This window comes from Myotis lucifugus, unplaced genomic scaffold, assembly GCF_000147115.1.
Source record: "Myotis lucifugus unplaced genomic scaffold, Myoluc2.0 scaffold_1162, whole genome shotgun sequence".
Lineage (NCBI taxonomy): Eukaryota > Metazoa > Chordata > Mammalia > Chiroptera > Vespertilionidae > Myotis > Myotis lucifugus.
The window spans coordinates 1271-20834 of NW_005872210.1; the positions used below are offsets into that span (position 1 = coordinate 1271).

Sequence of the window (19564 nt, forward strand, 5' to 3'; positions counted from 1 at the left end):
AATATTCCCAAATTATCTTGTCTTTTCTCTTTCATTTGCGTGCGGCTCCTCTTCCAGATCCTGAACCCTGAACCACGCGGGACGTGGAGGGAAACATTTACAACACCTCCGCAACATGTTTATGGGGGCCAACGGAAATCAGTCTTATGTGGCAACTCATGACAGGGAAACAAGAAAGAACAAAGGGCTCAGGTATTCCTCATTTTCTTCAACAAATTAGACAACAGACTTAGCTTCCCTGGGCACATGAGGATGGTGATTGACACCGTTTAGAGACCTTATAGGTGGTTCAGATGTAATACCTTCAGCAACAGAAATATGCAGGGACACAGATCTGGCAGGACATCCGGTATATTAGAACGTGCAACATAATTACGTAGTGTTCCAACATAAAAACACACAAACACAATAGCAAAAACACTTATGGGAACTTTACATAATATAGGTGATTAAATATATGAGATACAATTCAGAAAAATGAGGATTCACAAATTTTGTTGTACTATTGTTAAGGCCTCACTAAGAAACCACATTTCCTACACATCTAAGAAATTTCTCCCATTTGTACTCCTATGCAGAGAGCGAATTTAGAAATTTGGCTGAGATACACCTCACAATAATTGCACTCATAATAGCTTTATCCATTGTGAACTCTCTGATGATAATGGAGACCACTTCTACCTTTATAAGATTTCCCACATTCAGCACATTTATAAGGCTTTTCTCCCATATGAACTCTCTGATGAATACTAAGGTGAGAGCTCTGGGTAAAAGATTTCCCACATTCACTCCATTTATAAGGTTTTTCTCCCATATGAACTCTCTGATGTTGATAAAGGCTGGTCTTAGAGGGAAAAGATTTTCCACATTCACTGCATTGATAACGCTTTTCTCCAGTGTGACCTCTCTTATGATACTGGAGACCACTGCTACGTTTATAAGATTTTCCACATTCAGTGCATTTAATAAGGCTTTTCTCCAGTATGAACTCTCTGATGCTGATGAAGGATGTCCTTAGCGGTAAAAGATTTCCCACATTCACTGCAAATATAAGGCTTTTCTCCCGTATGAAGACTTTGATGATAATGAAGGGCATGGCTCCGGGCAAAACATTTCCCACATTCACTACATTTATAAGGCTTTTCTCCCGTATGAACTCTTTGATGAACACGAAGGGTAATGCTCCTGGTAAAAGATTTTCCACATTCACTGCATTTATAAGGCTTTTCACCTGTATGAACTCTCTGATGTATTTGAAGGATGGTTTTAGTGGTAAAAGATTTTCCACATTCACTGCATTGATAAGGCTTTTCTCCAGTGTGAACTCTCTGATGAGAACGAAAGGCACTGCTCCATGCAAAAGATTTTCCACATTCAGTGCATTGGTAAGGCTTTTTTCCAGTGTGAACTCTCTGATGATATTGAAGAACATTGCTCCTTGTAAAACATTTCCCACATTCACTGCATTTATAAGGCTTTTCTCCTGTATGAACTCTCTGATGATCACGAAGGGCATTGCTCTGTGCAAAAGATTTTCCACATTCATAGCATTTATAAGGCTTTTCTCCAGTGTGAACTCTCTGATGTCGATGAAGGATCTTCTTAGAGATAAAAGATTTTCCACATTCACTGCATTGATAAGGCTTTTCTTGAGTGTGACCTCTCTGTTGATAATGAAAGCTACAACATTTGGAAAAATATTTTCCACATTCAGAGGACAGAAAACACCGACTTCCAAGATGGACATCTTTTTCCTGAATAAATGTGTCCGTGCAACTAATGTCTTCCTTACAATCTTTTCTACTGTAATAATTTTTTGTCCTTTTAAAAGGCATCCCACACTTCGAAACTGTGGTTGGACTGTCCCTGGTCTGAGTAGCCTTGAGGTGGAGATGTCCTGACCCCATAAGGACACCCTGCCCAAAATTCCCGCATGTGAAACAATTCTGGGACACATTGAAATTGCAGGTGTTTGCAAGTGAGATCCTGTCCACACCTCTAGTGAAAGATTTCTCTTTCACATGCTGCTGGTGAAATTTTGCGTGGACAAAAAATTGTTTTGAACATGCCCCACACCTCAACAGTATTTGTCCATGTTGTGTTCCCTGCATCTCCATCATGTGGAAAATGTTTCCCAAGACCAGCCCACAACTCTCACAGGGGTGGCTCTTCTGGGAAGACAAGGCTAACTTGGGATTCCTTGCCTGTGCCAATCTTACAGAAACCTTCTGATCAGTCGTTTCCTCCATGTTTTCTCCTCCACAGCAGCAACCTGAAGAAAAGAAAAGTAGGTAAAGTGCATGTTGATCTCATAAATACAGAATATCTTCATCACAATTGTTTATGTCAAAACAGGACATGATTCCATACAATGATTTTCAAGACGAGTCAGACTCTCAAGAAATAGCTGTCATAAGAAAAAAAAAGAAAAGAAATGGCTATTATATATAACATAGCCCAAAAGGTCACTGAATGAGGAAAGTCTCACCAAGGGAGGACAGAAGCACTGGCTGGCAAGAAAAGAAGAGAGGCAGGGTCTGCTCGTTATTACTCCACAAATGGCTTCCTTTAGGACCTTTCATGCTGGCGCTATGAATCTGTGTTAAATAATTTCAGTGTGCTGAAACCCATAAAATATCAATCATAGTAAAGCACGGGATGTTCAGCGTCAATATAATACGGGTGCGCACTAAAGCTCTGCAGGCATGCAACAGCATGGGAGTGCAGTAAAGCCGAGATGTGTGATAGAGGTAGAGGTGCAAAGTTGAAAGAGGTTAAGGTTATCCATGGGCTGGGAATCCGAGTAGAATGATCACTATTAAAACTGAGTCATGGAACAAGTGTCAACATTAAACAAGAAGTAGAACTGGGAAAAGAGTGGGCAATGGTAACAAAACATTTTTGTTGTTGAACAAAATGGCTTTCTAGTTATGAATGAAACAGAGCCCAGGCATGAAAACCGCCCCCAGAGTCCTTCACCAGGGCAAGACTGCCTCTGGGTCTACCCTGTCATTGATAAAGTCATCTTTCTCCTGTGATGCACAAAAGATTTTGCCTCTTAAATCCAAGTTGAGCCACAACATGAAATAAATGGGGCAAATCTTACAAGAAAACCTAAAACGAGGTATGGTCAGCACTGTCGTAGAACAACAAACCACAAATGAGATCAAAGGCAAAAGACCTATGTGAGTGACATCAGCAAGATGGCAGAATGAGAGACAGAGAATCTTTCTTCATCCCAGACTAAGTAGACAGACAGCTATCCATGAAAAAAATCCCCACAGGCAATGGGAATAAGAGTACCATGAAGACACACAGTAATACAGAATACCCTATAAGGACAATAGCATAGAAAGGATGACAAGAAACTGGGTGAGGAAACACATTTGAAGATACCTAAGGCCAACAAAAAGGGTTAATAACTACCTAACTAAATAACTAAGGAAATAATTAAATAAATACATAAATAAATAAAGGAAGGAAGGAAGCAAGGGTCAGTCCTAGCTGGTTGACTCAGTGGATAGAGTGTCAGCCTGCGGACTGAAAGGTCCAAGGTTCCGTTCCACTCAAGGGCACATGCCCAGTGTTTTGTGGTTTAAGTCCCCTGTAGGGGGCATGCAGGAGGGAGCTGATCAGTGACACTTTCTCATCATTACTGTTTCTCTCTCTCTCTTTCTCTCGGACTTTCCTCTAAGAAATTAATAAAAATATATTTTTTAAAAAGAGGGTCAGCCCTAGTCGGTTGGGTTCAGTGGATAGAGCATCCGCTTGTTCACTGAAGGGTCCCAGCTTGGATTCAGGTCAAGGGCGCATGACCCAGTTGCAGGTTCAGTGCCAGCTGGTGGGCATGGGGGAGGCAGCCAATTAATGATTCTCTCTTATCACTGATGTTTTCTCTCTCTGCCTCGTTCTTGCTGTCTGAAATCAATAAAAATATACTGTAAATAAAAAATAAAAATAAAAATAAAGGGTCAGCGATACCACTATGAGCCACTGTGCTTCTGTTCTCATTGATCCTAGTGGCCTGTTCTCCAAAAACCTGGACTTTTGTTTCAAAAAACCACACAATGCCCTGGCCAGTGTGACTCAGTTGTTTGGAGCAGCATCCTGTGTACTGAAGGGTCGAGGGTTCAATTCCCGGTTAGGGCACATATCAGAATGTGGCTTCCACACCCGGTTTTCCACTGTGCACATGGCAGCCGATTGATGTTTTTCCCTCATCTCTCTCCGCCCATTTCCCTTCCTCTCTATGTAAACGGAATAATAAGGAAAGACATAAGAATTTCAGGGTAGCCAAAAACAAAGGAGATCTCAAAAAAGTCTAGAGGCAAAGTAAATAACAAAGCAACCTACCAAAGCTGATGTATAACATTCAGAAAATGTAGCCCTAACTGGTTTGGTTCAGTGGATAGAGCATTGGCTTGAGCACTGAAGGGTCCCACGTTCAAATCCGGTCAAGGACATGCACCGTAATTGCGGGCACATCCCCAGTAGGGAGTGTGCAGGAGGCAGCTGAATTGATGTTTCTCTATCATCGATGTTTCTCACTATCCCTCTCTTTCCCTTCCTCTCTGTGAAAAATCAGTAAAACATATTTTCATGAAGAAAATGTAATTCTAAGGAGAATTTTTATAGAGATAAATGCCTACATTGTCACAAAAGATCTCAAAGAACTTAACATAGCGCCTCAGGAAAGGAGAAGTTGTTATTTTTTGGAAGAGCCACACTCAAGGGGCCAAAGAGCCCCATGTGGCTCGTGAGCCATAGTTTGTCAACAACTGGAGGGCAACAAAAGCAATCTTGAGCAAGAAGAAAGCTCGTGGCATCACAGTTCCTGACTTCAATTTATTACAAAGAGAAAGCAAGCAAACGGTGTGTTGCTGGAGAAACACAGACACATACATCAACAGAACAGAACAGAAAACACAAAAAAACCCAGGCACATACTTTAAGTAATCTTTGACAAAGCTGCAAGCCACAGAAGAAGGGAAAGAGAGTCTGCAATGAATGGTGCTGGTATAAATGGACATTCACATGTAAAACAACAAAACTGAACAGCACTGATAAATGGAACTCAACCTGCAGGACAGAATTAAATGTCAGCGCTAAAACTTAAAACTCCGCAGGACAACCTAGAGAAAAAATTTGGAGGTTTGTTTTAGACAGAATTTTCTGAATGTGACACCAACCACCACACAAAATAGAAAAAATAAACAGTCCACACTGCAACAAATAAAGTAAATAGGGTCTTCACTGCACAACAGCAATGAACTAAATGAATGAAAGGCAATCTAGAGAATAGAAGAAAACACTTGCAAACCAAAGGAAGTAATCTCTTGGAGATATTTTGGATTCAGCTCTGATGAGCACAATAAAGCGAATATTGCGATATAGAGAGAAATTCACACAAATAGTGGGAGTTCCCTGGGAATAATGAAGGTATGTTAATACTGTACTGCAGGCTAATAACAATGCAGTGACTCTGTCTCAAAAGCAAAGTCTATATAACTTCACTAACAATATTTAATTGCTAAGCACCTGAGCTTGCTATAAACATGGTGGCACTAGATCTGCTGAATGCAGGGTTGCCAAAAACATGGACTTTGTAGAAAAGCTGGTGTGGGAGAGTTATATCTGCAAAGCACTATTAAGCACATGCAAAAATATGTGTTCCTGTATGTCCTAGGCAATTAATATATAAAATATACAAGGTATTCAAAAGACTCTAATAAAAAATACAGTTAATAAACAGGATAAGGATGTAGAGATAATTTTTCAAAAATATATACACATTACCATCAGCAATATAGAAAATGCTTTCTTCACTAATCAAGGTGGAATTCTATAAGCATCCTGCAACAGTACCAACCACAAGTCGTTTTATGTGAATTTAGTGCAGCGGGAAGTATTGGGACTTCAGGAATAGAAGGGAGCAGCAGAAACAGACCAACCCACCCCAGGACAGCAACTACCCAGGAAACTGGAAAATCCAGCAGTACCACAGTCTACCTGGGAGGACAGAGCACACTCCGGGGAATGGGGCCTGGGAAATAGAAAAGCCAATTCCAGGTCACTGGTAACAGTGAGGGTCTTACCCTGCGAGGATATAAGTTCAAAGTTCTCCAGCATCACATTCAGGTACAGCTGTCTCTGACACTCATCAAGGAGGCTCCATTCCTCCCTGGAGAAGTACAGGGCAATGTCCTCAAAGGTCACACCAACCTGTCAGAATGGAGACAATTGAACCCAGAGCTGCCTTTCTGAGAACCAGTAATTCTATTCCTTACACATCTGCCCCCCTTCAACCACCTGCAGGGCACCAGGTTCCTGTGGACACCAGGCCCTAATGCCAGTGCAGGCTGCTCTCTCATCACAGTCCCATTACTCACTGCAATGAATGGCCCTCAGCAGAGCAGCTGGGTTGGGTAGAAGGATTGGGGGAGAGGAGGGTAGAGAGCAATGCCATTTAAGCTCTGGGCTATGCCTGCAGGGCCCCAGCCTTCCTGACAAGCAAAACCACTGCAGTCTCCTAGATCCTGTCTCCAAGACAAAGCCAAGCGAGGGTTTATACTTCTTTATGTGCACAACAAGTCCCAGGGACCATAAGCTCACACTTCCTCCAGATGTGCACTCACCACAGTGAAATGTTTCTGCCCTGCCCACCTTCAGTCCCCAAGTTCATTCCCCTCAGCTCTGCCCCCTTCCTGCTCCAATGCCACTGGATCTCCCTGGACTCGCCCATGAACCTGGCATATGGCGGGTAGAGAGCTTGTAGTCCAGCCAGATCCAGGAACACCCCAGGCCCCAGATGGATCCCACTCATTCGAATAAGCCCCGAATGAGTCTGTGCCGTCCTCCCTGCAGCCTCTGATCTTTCCGTCAATACTCACAGCCACATTCTCAGGGACCTTCAGATGCAAGTCACCCCAATCCTCTCTGCCCTGCACTTGCTGTGTCCTCAGATGCCACAACACTCCTCTCTCCCCTCCGCCTTCCTCACGGTCCTCCACTCGGGACTGAGCTGCAGGACGGGACAGGCGCCCTCCCCAGGCTGTGGTGTCTGTGTGAGGGGGCGGTGAGGGCCTGGGGGACTGAACTCACCTCAGCCCGTCTCCTCAGCGGGGGCGCCGCCATTGCCCTCTGTGGTCTGAGCCGGGCGGGAGTAGAAGCCGCTGCAGGAATTGCGGTCCCTGTCCCGGCCCTGGCGTGGGTCCGGGTGGCGACTCCGAGCTTCAATCCCAAGTGTGAGCTGTGAGCACCACTGGAGGCTCCGACCATGCGCTGTGAGGCTGTGAGCACCGCTCTCCGGCCTTCTCAACGGGACTGTGTGACCAGGAAAACGTGACCACCTGAAACAAAGATTTGAGAAGGCAAAACCCTGCCACTAGGATTTCCCTTTCCGCCCTACAGAAGCGGCTAAACGGAAATGCCTTTTCTGAGCCTCCATTAGCTCAGCCTGGTGGCATTCCCAGCCATGCCTTCTGGGTATTGTAGTTCCTACGCTCCAAGGCCAGGATCCTGCATCTCTCAATTGAGTCCAGGCCTGGATTGAGGGGCAAAAAGCCCAAGAACACACCAACTACACTCAGGGTCCTCTAGCCCCTTCAGTGCAGGTAATGCCTGGGGCAAGTTTGTTTCACGTGTATCCGCGTGGCTGGTTTTGCCTATCTTTCTTCAGGACCTGCTCAATCTGAATGACAGGCATTTTTTCTTCATTCAGGACATTTGACATGCGTCTTCTTCAGGCCAACTATAGCTTGCAGGGTTTGCTCAAGTCTCTACCTGCCTCTAACCTGCGTCCTTTGAGTCCATTATACAAGGTGAATGTCTCAAAACAGACACTCATACTTTATATTTGTCTAATGTATCCATTTACATGTCAGCCCTGTCTCCAGATTCCTGAAGCCTTGCTGCTGCGAAAAGAGTGCCTCCTGGATGGCAAAGTTGTGGAAACTTTGTACCATGGAATACCATGCTGCACTAGAAATGAAGACTCTCTTACCCTTTCACACAGCATGGAGGGACCTGGAGAGCATCCTGCTCAGTGAAATAACTCCGTCAGAGAAAGACAAGCATCCCTTCATCTCTCTCACATGTGGAATCTAATTAACTGAAAAAAAAAATCAACAGATGGACTGGTTTGAGAGACATGGAACCATGACATTGAGTGCAGAATCTCAGATGCAAGTTGGAGGGACAGTAAAAAAAGAAAAATGAAAAAACATCCTCTGGTACGGATTAAGCACAAGCGCACACACACACACACAAAATAAAAACATTCACCTGAGTATTAAGCATTTTCTTCTCTTGTCTGAAAGCAAGGGGGAAACTCTAGCTTGCTGGGTTCTGGATATGCTCTAAATTTGTGGTTAAAAATCTGTCTTCCGTAAGTTGAGTCCCTGGAAATGTTGATACTCCTCCATGGAACCTTCTCCTGCTTCACATGAGTCAATTGCTTTTGGTATTGTTGTAAGAAATGTCCAAACCTGTCTAGAACTTTTCTAAGTTCATTTGACCCAAGCCTGCCACATTGCTAGGAAGCAAAATAAGAAAAGATTGAGCACTGCTTGGGAGAATGGCAGTTTTGCACCTTTCTGGTAAGTTAGTCTCAATGGAAAAGACATATTGGGGTTTCATGAAATTTATGGATGATAAATTGGGGTTATGGGGTGGGCCTGAGGAGGGAAATCTCAGAGATTTGATAAAAACTTTAAAAAATAGCCGAAACCGGTTTGGCTCAGTGGATAGAGCGTCGGCCTGCGGACTGAAAGGTCCCAGGTTCGATTCCGGTCAAGGGTATGTACCTGGGTTGCGGGCACATCCCCAGTAGGAGATGTGCAGGAGGCAGCTGATCGATGTTTCTCTCTCATCGATGTTTCTAACTCTCTATCTCTCTCTTCTTCTCTGTAAAAAATCAATAAAATATATTTTAAAAAAAAGAAAAAAAAAACTTTAAAAAATAGACATAGACGTAGCCGGTTTGGCTCAGTGGATAGAGCGTCAGTCTCCACACTCAAGGGTCCCAGGTTTGATTTCAGTCAAGGGCATGCACCTTGGTTGCGGGCACTTCCCCAGTAGGGAGTGTGCAGAAGGCAGCTGATGGATGTCTCTCTCATCGATGTTTCTAACTCTCTATCCCTCTTTCTGTAAAAAAATCAATAAAATATATTTTTAAAAAATAGACATAAACTACTTTTAAAAAGTTTATTGAACAGTTAACAGTTAATATTTAACACAATAACAATAATAATTGGGGCCTGTGTTCTTCTGTGCTGGGAGATTGTGCCTTTAGGAGTCTCTAAAACAAAAAATTCCCTGAAAATCCAAACGTATGTTATCCCAGATCGAAAAACACAATACACAGTCTCAATAAAGTAAAAATTGACCTTTGCAAAAACAAAAACAAAAACAAGGCTAGGATATAAGTAGTCCTTTGACTTAGTTTTACTTGGAAAGTTTTAACTTCAAATCATATATGGTTACTTTTGGCCTCTGACTTTGTAAAATTCATCAAGTCATGCCAGACTCCCTGAATTTGCTAGGTTTAGTATATGCCAGGGGTGGGCAAACTTTTTGACTCGAGGGCCACAATGGGTTCTTAAACTGGACCGGAGGGCCGGTACAAAAGCATGGATGGAGTGTTTGTGTGAACTAATATAAATTCAAAGTAACATCATTACCTAAAAGGGTACGGTCTTTTTTTTTTTTTTTTAGTTTTATTCATTTCAATTGGGCCGGGTCCGGCCCGTGGGCTGTAGTTTGCCCATGGCTGGTATATGCCATCATTTTTTTTTCCATACTGGGGAGTTAGAACCTGTCGGTTGAAGAGAAAATTCAATGACTGAAGGATTGTATGCATGCATATTAGCATAACTAATGGACACAGACACTGGGGCAGTGGGGGCTTGCCTGGGGTAGGAATGGCTGGGGGGGAGGAGGGGCGCAGAGAGTCCAAAACAGGAGAAAAGAGAAATATGTAAAACTTTAGACAATAAATAATTTAAAAATATGAAAATAAAGTCAAGAAAATTCAATGAGGGTTTTATTTCCTCCCAGACACATTGCTGATATCCTCCTGAACACAATGCCCCCAGTATTGCTGGTGTACCTTTATTTGGTCTCCTAGAAGTAGTCGCTCTTCAGGTCAATAAAGCCTTAGGTTCTAAATGTGCGGGAGGTATTGTAAATAACTGGCAGATCTATACCTGCGGCCTTCCACAATATATGAGATGCACCTACTAATTAAATCCCAAGATTGTTGGCTCCTCTACTTCAAACAGCTCATTTGATCAAACTGCTGAACAAGATCAGTTACTTTCAAGGCCACATTCTTGCTAACCATCCTCCCTGCTGTTGTCACACCTCAAGGATATTTGGCACAGAAGGGTCTCTAGTTAGTAGAAAGTTTCTTTCCCTCCCCGCCCCCCCTTCACACAATTCTGTTTTGAACTCTACATAACTTTTTCTGTAGTCATATTTTATAGGCTTGGGGAAAATACTAATAAGGCACCTCCCTATACATCTGATAGGCTATCTCCTGGAAAGCAAACAAACTGTAACTTTTAAAGACAGCCCCTCACATCTACTCAACTTCAGTGCTGTCCAATGCGCCTCCTTCCTTCTCCCTAAGCAACAGCCACTGCTGAAAAGAACTGTATAACTATGGTAACCTCTGCCTTCTTTTTTTTTTTTTTTTTCTCTTCCTTTTTTTTTTTTTTTTTTATTTTTCGCTAAAAGTATTACAAAGGGTATTACATAAGTGTCCTTTCCCCCCCCCGCCACCTCTGCCTTCTTTACCTCTGACTAGAAAAGGTCGGTGCTGCCTGAGCACCAGTGGAAGTCCTTCCTCTTGAGTTAGAGTTACCCGCCTGGCCCCCCAATATTCCCAAATTATCTCTTGTCTTTTCTCTTTCATTTGTGTGTGGCTCCTCTTACAGACCCTGAAACCTGAACCACGCAGGACGTGGAGGGAAATATTTACAACACCTCCGCAACGTGTTTATGGGGGCCAATGGAAATCAGCCCTATGTAGCAACTCATAACAGGGAAACAAGAAAGAACAAAGGGCTCAGGTATTCCTCATTTTCTTCAACAAATTAGACAACAGACTTAGCTTCCCTGGGCACATGAGGATGGTGATTGACGGCGTTTGTAGAGATCTTATAGGTGGTTCAGATGAAATACCTTCAGCAACAGAAATGTGCAGGGACATAGATCTGGCAGGACATCCTGTATATTAGAACGTTCAAGATAATTACATAGTGTTCCAACATAAAAACACACAAACACAATAGCAAAAACACTTATGGGAACTTTACATAATATAGGTGATTAAATATATGAGATACAATTCAGAAAAATGAGGATTCACAAATTTTGTTGTACTAATGTTAAGTCCTAACTAAGAAAGTACATTTCCTACACATCTAAGAAATTTCTCCCATTTGTACTCTTATGCGAACAGTGAATATAGAAATATGGCTGAGAGAAACCTCACATTAATTGCACTCATAATGAGTTTCTCCAGTGTGAACTCTCTGATGATAATGGAGACCACTTTTACCTTTATAAGATTTCCCACATTCAGTGCATTCATAAGGCTTTTCTCCTGTATGAACTCTCTGATGTTGATGAAGGAGAGCCTTAGTGGTAAAAGACTTCCCACATTTACTACATTTATAAGGCTTTTCTCCCGTATGAACTCTTTGATGATAATGAAGGGCATTGCTCCGGATAAAAGACTTCCCACATTCACTACACTTATAAGGCTTTTCTCCTGTATGAACACTCTGATGATCACGAAGGGCAGTGCTCTGTGCAAAAGATTTTCCACATTCATAGCATTTATAAGGCTTTTCTCCTCTATGAACTCTCTGATGAGCACGAAGGGTAGCGTTCCGGGTGAAAGATTTTCCACATTCACTGCATTTATAAGGCTTTTCACCTGTATGAAATCTCTGATGAACACGAAGCGTATTGCTCCGGGGCAAAACATTTCCCACATGCACTGCATTTATACGGCTTTTCTCCTGTATGAACTCTCTGATGATCACGAAGGGCATTGCTCCCTGCAAAAGATTTTCCACATTCACTGCATTTATACGGCTTTTCTCCTGTATGAACTCTCTGATGATGACGAAGGGCATTGCTCCGTGCAAAAGATTTTCCACATTCACTGCATTTATAAGGCTTCTCTCCTGTATGAACTCTCTGGTGATCATGAAGCGTATTGCTCCGTGCAAAAGATTTTCCACATTCACTGCATTGATAAGGCTTTTCTCCAGTGTGAACTCTCTGATGATAATGAAGGGCATGGCTCTGTGCAAAAGATTTTCCACATTCACTGCACTGAAAAGGATTTTCTCCCGTATGAACTCTCTGATGTCGACGAACATCCTTCTTAGAGATAAAAGATTTTCCACATTCACTGCATTTATAAGGCTTCTCTCCTGTATGAACTCTCTGATGATCACGAAGGGCATCGCTCCGTGCAAAAGATTTTCCACATTCACTGCATTTATAAGGCTTTTCTCCTGTGTGAACTCTTTGATGTCGATGAAGGATCATCTTAGAGATAAAAGATTTTCCACATTCACTGCATTGATAAGGCTTTTCTTGAGTGTGACCTCTCTGTTGATAATGAAAGCTACAACATTTGGAAAAATATTTTCCACATTCAGAGGACAGAAAACGCCGACTTCCAAGATGGACATCTTTTTCCTGAATAAATGTGTGGGTGCAACTAATGTCTTCCTTACAATCTTTTCTACTGTAATAATTTTTTGTCCTTTTAAAAGGCATCCCACACGTCGAAATTGTGGTTGGACTGTCCCTGGTCTGAGTAGCCTTGAGGTGGAGATGTCCTGACCCCATAGGGACACCCTGCCCAAAATTCCCGCATGTGAAACGATTCTGGGACACATTGAAATTGCAGCTGTTTGCAAGTGAGATCCTGTCCACACCTCTAATGAAAGATTTCTCTCTCATATGCTGCTGGTGAAATTTTGCTCGGAAATAAAATTGTTTTGCACATGCCCCACATCTCAACAATATCTGTCTGTGTTGTGTTTCCTGACCCTCCATCATGTGGAAAATGTTTCCCAAGACCAGCCCACAACTCTCACAGGGGTGACTCTTCTGGGAAGACAAGGCTAACTTGGGATTCCTTGCCTGTGACAATCTTACAGAAACCTTCTGTTCAGTCGTTTCCTCCACGATTTCTCCTCCACAGCAGCAACCTGAAGAAAAGAAAAGTAGGTAAAGTGCATGTTCACCTGATCAATACAGAATATCTTCAGCACAATTGTTTATGTCAAAACAGGACATGATTCCAAACAATGATTTTCAAGACGAGTGAGTTAGACTCTCAAGAAATGGCTGATTTAAGAAAAAAAAAAAAAAAAGAAATGGCTATTATATATAACATGGCCTAAAAGGTCACTGAATGAGGAAAGTCTCACCAAGGGAGGACAGAAGCATTGGCTGGCAAGAAAAGAAGAGAGGCAGGGTCTGCTCTTTATTACTCCACAAGTGGCTTCCTTTAGGACATTTCATGCTGGAAAAATGAGTCTTTGTAAAATAATTTCAATGTGCTCAAACCCATAAAATATCAATCATAGTAAAGCACGGGATGTTCAGCGTCAATATAATACGGGTGCGCTCTAAACCTCTGCAGGCATGCAACAACATGGGAGTGCACTAAAGCCGAGATGTGTGATAGAGGTAGAGGTGCAAAGTTGAAAGAGGTTAAGGTTACCCAAGGGCTGGGAATCCGAGTAGAATGATCACTATTAAAACTGAGTCATGGGCCATGTGTCAACATTAAACAAGAAGTAGAACTGGGAAAAGAGTGGGCAATGGTAACAAAACATTTTTGTTGTTGAACAAAATGGCTTTCTAGTTATGAATGAAACAGAGCCCAGGCATGAAAACCGCCCCCAGAGTCCTTCACCAGGGCAAGACTGCCTCTGGGTCTACCCTGTCATTGATAAAGTCATCTTTCTCCTGTGACGCACAAAAGATTTTGCCTCTTAAATCCAAGTTGAGCCACAGCATGAGATAAATGAGGCAAATCTTACAAGAAAACCTAAAACGAGATATGGTCAGCACTGTGGTAGAACAACCAACCACAAATGAGATCATAGGCAAAAGACCTATGTGAGTGACATCATCAGGATGGCAGAATCAGAGACAGAGAATCTTTCTTCATCACAGACTAAGTAGACAGCTATCCAAGAAAAAAAATCCCACAGGCAATGGGAATAAGAGTACCTTGAAGACAAACGGTAATACAGAATACCAAATAAGGACAACTGCATACAAAGGATGACAGGAAACTGGGTGAGGAAACACATTTGAAGATACCTAAGGCCAAAAAAAAGGGTTAATAACTACCTAACTTGCCGAAACCGGTTTGGCTCAGTGGATGGAGCGTCGGCTTGCGGACTGAGGGGTCCCGGGTTCGATTCTGGTCAGGGGCATGTGCCTGGGTTGCGGGCGCGTCTCCAGTGGGAGATGTGCAGGAGGCAGCCTATTGATGTTTCTCTCTCATCGATGTTTCTAGCTCTCTGTCTCTCTCCCTTCCTCTCTGTAAAAAAATCAATAAAATATATTTAGAAAAAAAAAATAACTACCTAACTAAATAACTAAGGAATTAAATAAATACATAAATAAATAAATAAAGGAAGGAAGGAAGCAAGAGTCAGTCCTAGCTGATTGACTCAGTGGATAGAGTGTCAGCCTGCGGACTGAAAGGTCCAAGGTTCCATTCCACTCAAGGGCACATGCCCAGTGTTTTGTGGTTTAAGTCCTCTGTAGGGGGCATGCAGGAGGGAGCTGATCAGTGACACTTTCTCATCATTACTGTTTCTCTCTCTCTCTTTCTCTCGGACTTTCCTCGAAGAAATTGATAAAAATATATTTTTTAAAAAGAGGGTCAGCCCTAGTCGGTTGGGTTCAGTGGATAGAGCATCCGCTTGTCACTGAAGGGTCCCAGCTTGGATTGAGGTCAAGGGCGCATGACCCGGTTGCCGGCTCGGTCCCAGCTGGTGGGCATGGGGGAGGCAGCCAATTAATGATTCTCTCTCATCACTGATGTTTCTCTCTCTCTGCCCCGTTCTTGCTGTCTGAAAGCAATAAAAATATATTGTAAATAAACAATAAAAATAAGAACAAAGGGTCAGCGATACCACTATGAGCCACTGTGCTTCTGTTCTCATTGATCTTAGTGGCCTGTTCACCAAAAACCTGAACTTTTCTTTCAAAAAACTATACAATGCCCTGGCCAGTGTGACTCAGTTGTTTGGAGCAGCGTCCTGTGTACTGAAGGGTCGAGGGTTCAATTCCCGGTTAGGGCACATATCACAATGTGGCTTCCATACCCGGTTTACCAATGTGCACTTGGCAGCCGATTAACGTTTCTCCCTCATCTCTCTCCCCCCATTTCCTTTCCTCTCTATGTAAAACGAATAATAAGGAAAGACATAAGAATTTCAGGGTAGCCAATAACAAAGGAGATCTCAAAAAAGTCTAGAGGCAAAGTAAATACAAAGCAACCTACCAAAGCTGATGTATAACATTCAGAAAATGTAGCCCTAACTGGTTTGGTTCAGTGGATAGAGCATTGGCTTGAGCACTGAAGGGTCCCACGTTCAAATCCGGTCAAGGACATGTACTGTAATTGCGGGCACATCCCCAGTAGGGAGTGTGCAGGAGGCAGCTGAATTGATGTTTCTCTATCATCGATGTTTCTCACTATCCCTCTCTTTCCCTTCCTCTCTGTGAAAAATTAGTAAAATATATTTTCATGAAGAAAATGTAATTCTAAGGAGAAATTTTATAGAGATAAATGCGTACATTGTCACAAAAGATCTCAAAGAACCTAACATGGCGCCTCAGGAAAGGAGAAGTCGGTATTTTTTGGAAGAGCCAGACTCAAGGGGCCAAAGAGCCCCATGTGGCTCGTGAGCCACAGTTTGCCAACCACTGGAGGGCAACAAAAGCAATCTTGAGCAAGAAGAAAGCTCCTGGCATCACACTTCCTGACTTCAATTTATTACAAAGAGAAAGCAAGCAAACAGTGTGTTGCTGGAGAAACACAGACACACATATCAACAGAACAGAACAGAAAACACACAAAAAACCCAGGCACATACATTAAATAATCTTTGACAGAGCTGCAAGCCACAGAAGAAGGGAAAGAGAGTCTGCAATGAATGGTGCTGGTATAAATGGACATTCACATGTAAAACAACAAAACTGAACAGCACTGATAAAATGGAACTCAACCTGCAGGACAGAATTAAATGTCAGCGCTAAAACTTAAAACTCCTCAGGACAACCTAGAGAAAAAGTTTTGGAGGTTTGTTTTAGACAGAATTTGCTGAATGCGACACCAACCACTGCACAAAATAGAAAAAATAAACAGTCCACACTGCAACAAATGAAGTAAATAGGGTTTTCACTGCACAACAGCAATGAACAAAATGAATGAAAGGCAATCTAGAGACTAGAAGAAAATACTTGCAAACCAAAGGAAGGAATCTCTTGGAGATATTGTGGATTTAGTTCTGATCAGCACAATAAAGGGAATATTGCGATATAGACAGAAATTCACACAAATAGTGGGAGTTCCCTGGGAATAATGAAGGTATGTTAAAAAAAAAAATGAAGGTATGTGAATACTATACTGCAGGCTAATAACAATGCAGTGACTCTGTCTCAAAAGTAAAGTCAATATAACTTCATTAACAATATTTAATTGCTAAGCACTAGTAACAAGCACCTGAGCTTGCTATAAACATGGTGGCACTAGATCTGCTGAATGCAGGGTTCCCAAAAACATGGACTTTGTAGAAAAGCTGGTGTGGGGGAGTTATATCTGCAAAGCACAATTAAGCACTAGCAAAAATATGTGTTCCTGTATGTCGTAGGCAATTAATATATAAAATATACAAGGTATTCAAAAGACTAACAAAAAATACAGTTAATAAACAGGATAAGGATGTAGAGACAACTTTCAAAAAATATATACACATTACCAACAGGAATATAGAAAATGCTATCTTCACTAATCAAGGTGGAATTCTATAAGCTTCCTGCAACACTACCAACCACAAGTCCTTCCCTGTGAATTTAGTGGAGCGGGGAGTATTGGGACTTCAGGAACAGAAGGGAGCAGCAGAAACAGACACACCCTCCCCAGGACAGCAACTACCCAGAAAAGTGGAAAATCCAGCAGTACCACATTCTACCTGGGAGGACAGAGCACACCCTGGGGGATGGGGCCTGGGAAATAGAAAAGCCAAGTTCAGGTCACTGGTAACAGTGAGGGTCTTACCCAGCGAGGATATAAGTTCAAAGTTCTCCAGCATCACATTGAGGTACAGCTGTCTCTGACCCTCATCAAGGAGGCTCCATTCCTCCCTGGAGAAGTACAGGGCAATGTCCTCAAAGGTCACGCCAACCTGTCAGAATGGAGACAATTGAAACCAGAGCTGCCTTTCTGAGAACTAGTAATTCTATTCCTTATACATCTGTCCCACCCTCAATCTCCTCCAGGGCACCCCGTTAGTTTGGACACCAGGCCCTAATGCCAGTGCAAGCTGCTCTCTCATCACAGTCCCATTACTCACTGCAATGAATGGCCCTCAGCAGAGCAGCTGAGTTGGGTAGAAGGATTGGGGAAGAGGAGGGTAGAGAGCAATGCCATTTAAGGTCTGGGCGATGCCTGCAGGGCCCCAGCCTTCCTGCCAGCAACACCACTGTAGTTTCCTAGATCCTGTCTCAAAGACAAAGCCAAGCCTCGGTTTATACCTCTTTATGTGCACAACAGGTCCCAGGGACCATAAGTTCACACTTCCTCCAGATGTGCACTCACCACAGTGAAATGTTTCTGCCCTTCCCACCTCCAGTCCACAAGTTCATTCCCCGCAGCTATACCCCCTTCCTGCTCCAAAGCCATTGGATCTCGCTGGACTCACCCATGAACTTGGCATATGGCGTGTAGAGAGCTTGTAGTCCAGCCGGATCCAGGCCCACCCCAGGCCCCTGATGGACCCACATCCGGGAAAGCCCCGAATGAGGCTGTGCCGTCCTCCCTGCAGCCTCTGATCTTTCCGTCAATACTCACAGACACATCCTCAGGGACCTTCATATGCAAGTCACCCCCGTCCTCTCTGCCCTGCACTTGCTGTGTCCTCAGAAGCCACAACACTCCTCTCTCCCCTCCACCTTCCTCACGGTCCTCCACGCGGGACTGAGCTGCAGGACGGGACAGGCGCCCTCCCCAGGCTGTGGTGTCTGTGTGAGGAGGCGGTGAGGGTCTGGGGGACTCGAACTCACCTCAGACCGTCTCCTCAGCCGGGGCGCCGCCATTGCCCTCTGTGGGCTGAGCCGGGCGGGAGCAGAAGCCGCTGCAGGAGTGGCGGTCCCTGTCCCGGCCTGGCCTGTTTCCAGGTGGCGACTCCGAGCTTCAATCCCACGTGAGAGCTGTGAGCACCACTGAGAGCACCGACCATGGGATGTGAGGCGGGGAGCACCACTCTCCGGCTTTCTCCACCAGACTGTGCGACCAGGAAAACGTGACAACCTGAAACAAAGATTTGAGAAGGCAAAATCCCGCCACTAGGACTCCCATTTCCGCCCTACAGAAGCTGCCAAACGGAAATGGCTTTTCTGAGCCTCCATTGGCTCAGCCTGGTGACATCACCTGCCATGCCTTCTGGGTATTGTAGTTCCTAAGCTCCAAGGCCAGGATCCTGCATCTCTCAATTGAGTCCAGGCCTGGATTGAGGGGCAAATAGCCCAAGAACACACCAACTACACTCAGGGTCCTCCAGCCCCCTCAGTGCAGGTAATGCCTGGGGCAAGTTTGTTTCTCCTGTATCCCCGTGGCTGGTTTTGCCTATCTTTCTTCAGGACCTGCTCATTCTGAATGACAGGCACTGTTTCTTCATTCAGGACATTTGGCATGTGTCTTCTTCAGGCCAACTATAGCTCGCAGAGGTTGCTCAAGTCTCTACCTGCCTCTAACCTGCGTCCTTTGAGTCCATTATACAAGGTTAATGTCACAAAACAGACACTCATACTTTATATTTGTCTAATGTATCCATTTACATGTCAGCTCTGTCTCCAGATTCCTGAAGCCTTGCTGCTGCGAAAAGAGTGCTGCCTGGATACCAAAGCTGTGGAAGCTTTGTACCATGGAATACCATGCTGCACTAGAAATGAAGACTCTCTTACCCTTTCACACAGCATGGAGGGACCTGGAGAGCATCCTGCTCAGTGAAATAACTCCGTCAGAGAAAGACAAGCATCACTTCATCTCTCTCACATGTGGAATCTAATTAATCGAAAAAACAACAGATGGAGTGGTTTGAGAGACATGGAACCATGACATTGAGTGCAGAATCTCAGAGGCAAGTTGGAAGGACAGTAAAAAAAGAAAAATGAAAAAACATCCTCTGGTGAGGATTAAGCACAGGCGCACACACGCACACACAAAATAAAAACATTCACCTGAGCCTTAAGCATTTTCTTCTGTTGTCTGAAAGCAAGGGGGAAA

At 43.6% G+C, this 19564-nt stretch overlaps 2 pseudogenes; both read right to left on the reverse strand.

Moving 5' to 3' along the window:
• Window positions 1-637: 637 nt before the first annotated feature.
• On the reverse strand, window positions 638-1907 carry LOC102422668 (annotated as a pseudogene).
• Window positions 1908-11046: 9139 nt separating this feature from the next.
• On the reverse strand, window positions 11047-18450 carry LOC106694403 (annotated as a pseudogene).
• Window positions 18451-19564: the final 1114 nt, after the last annotated feature.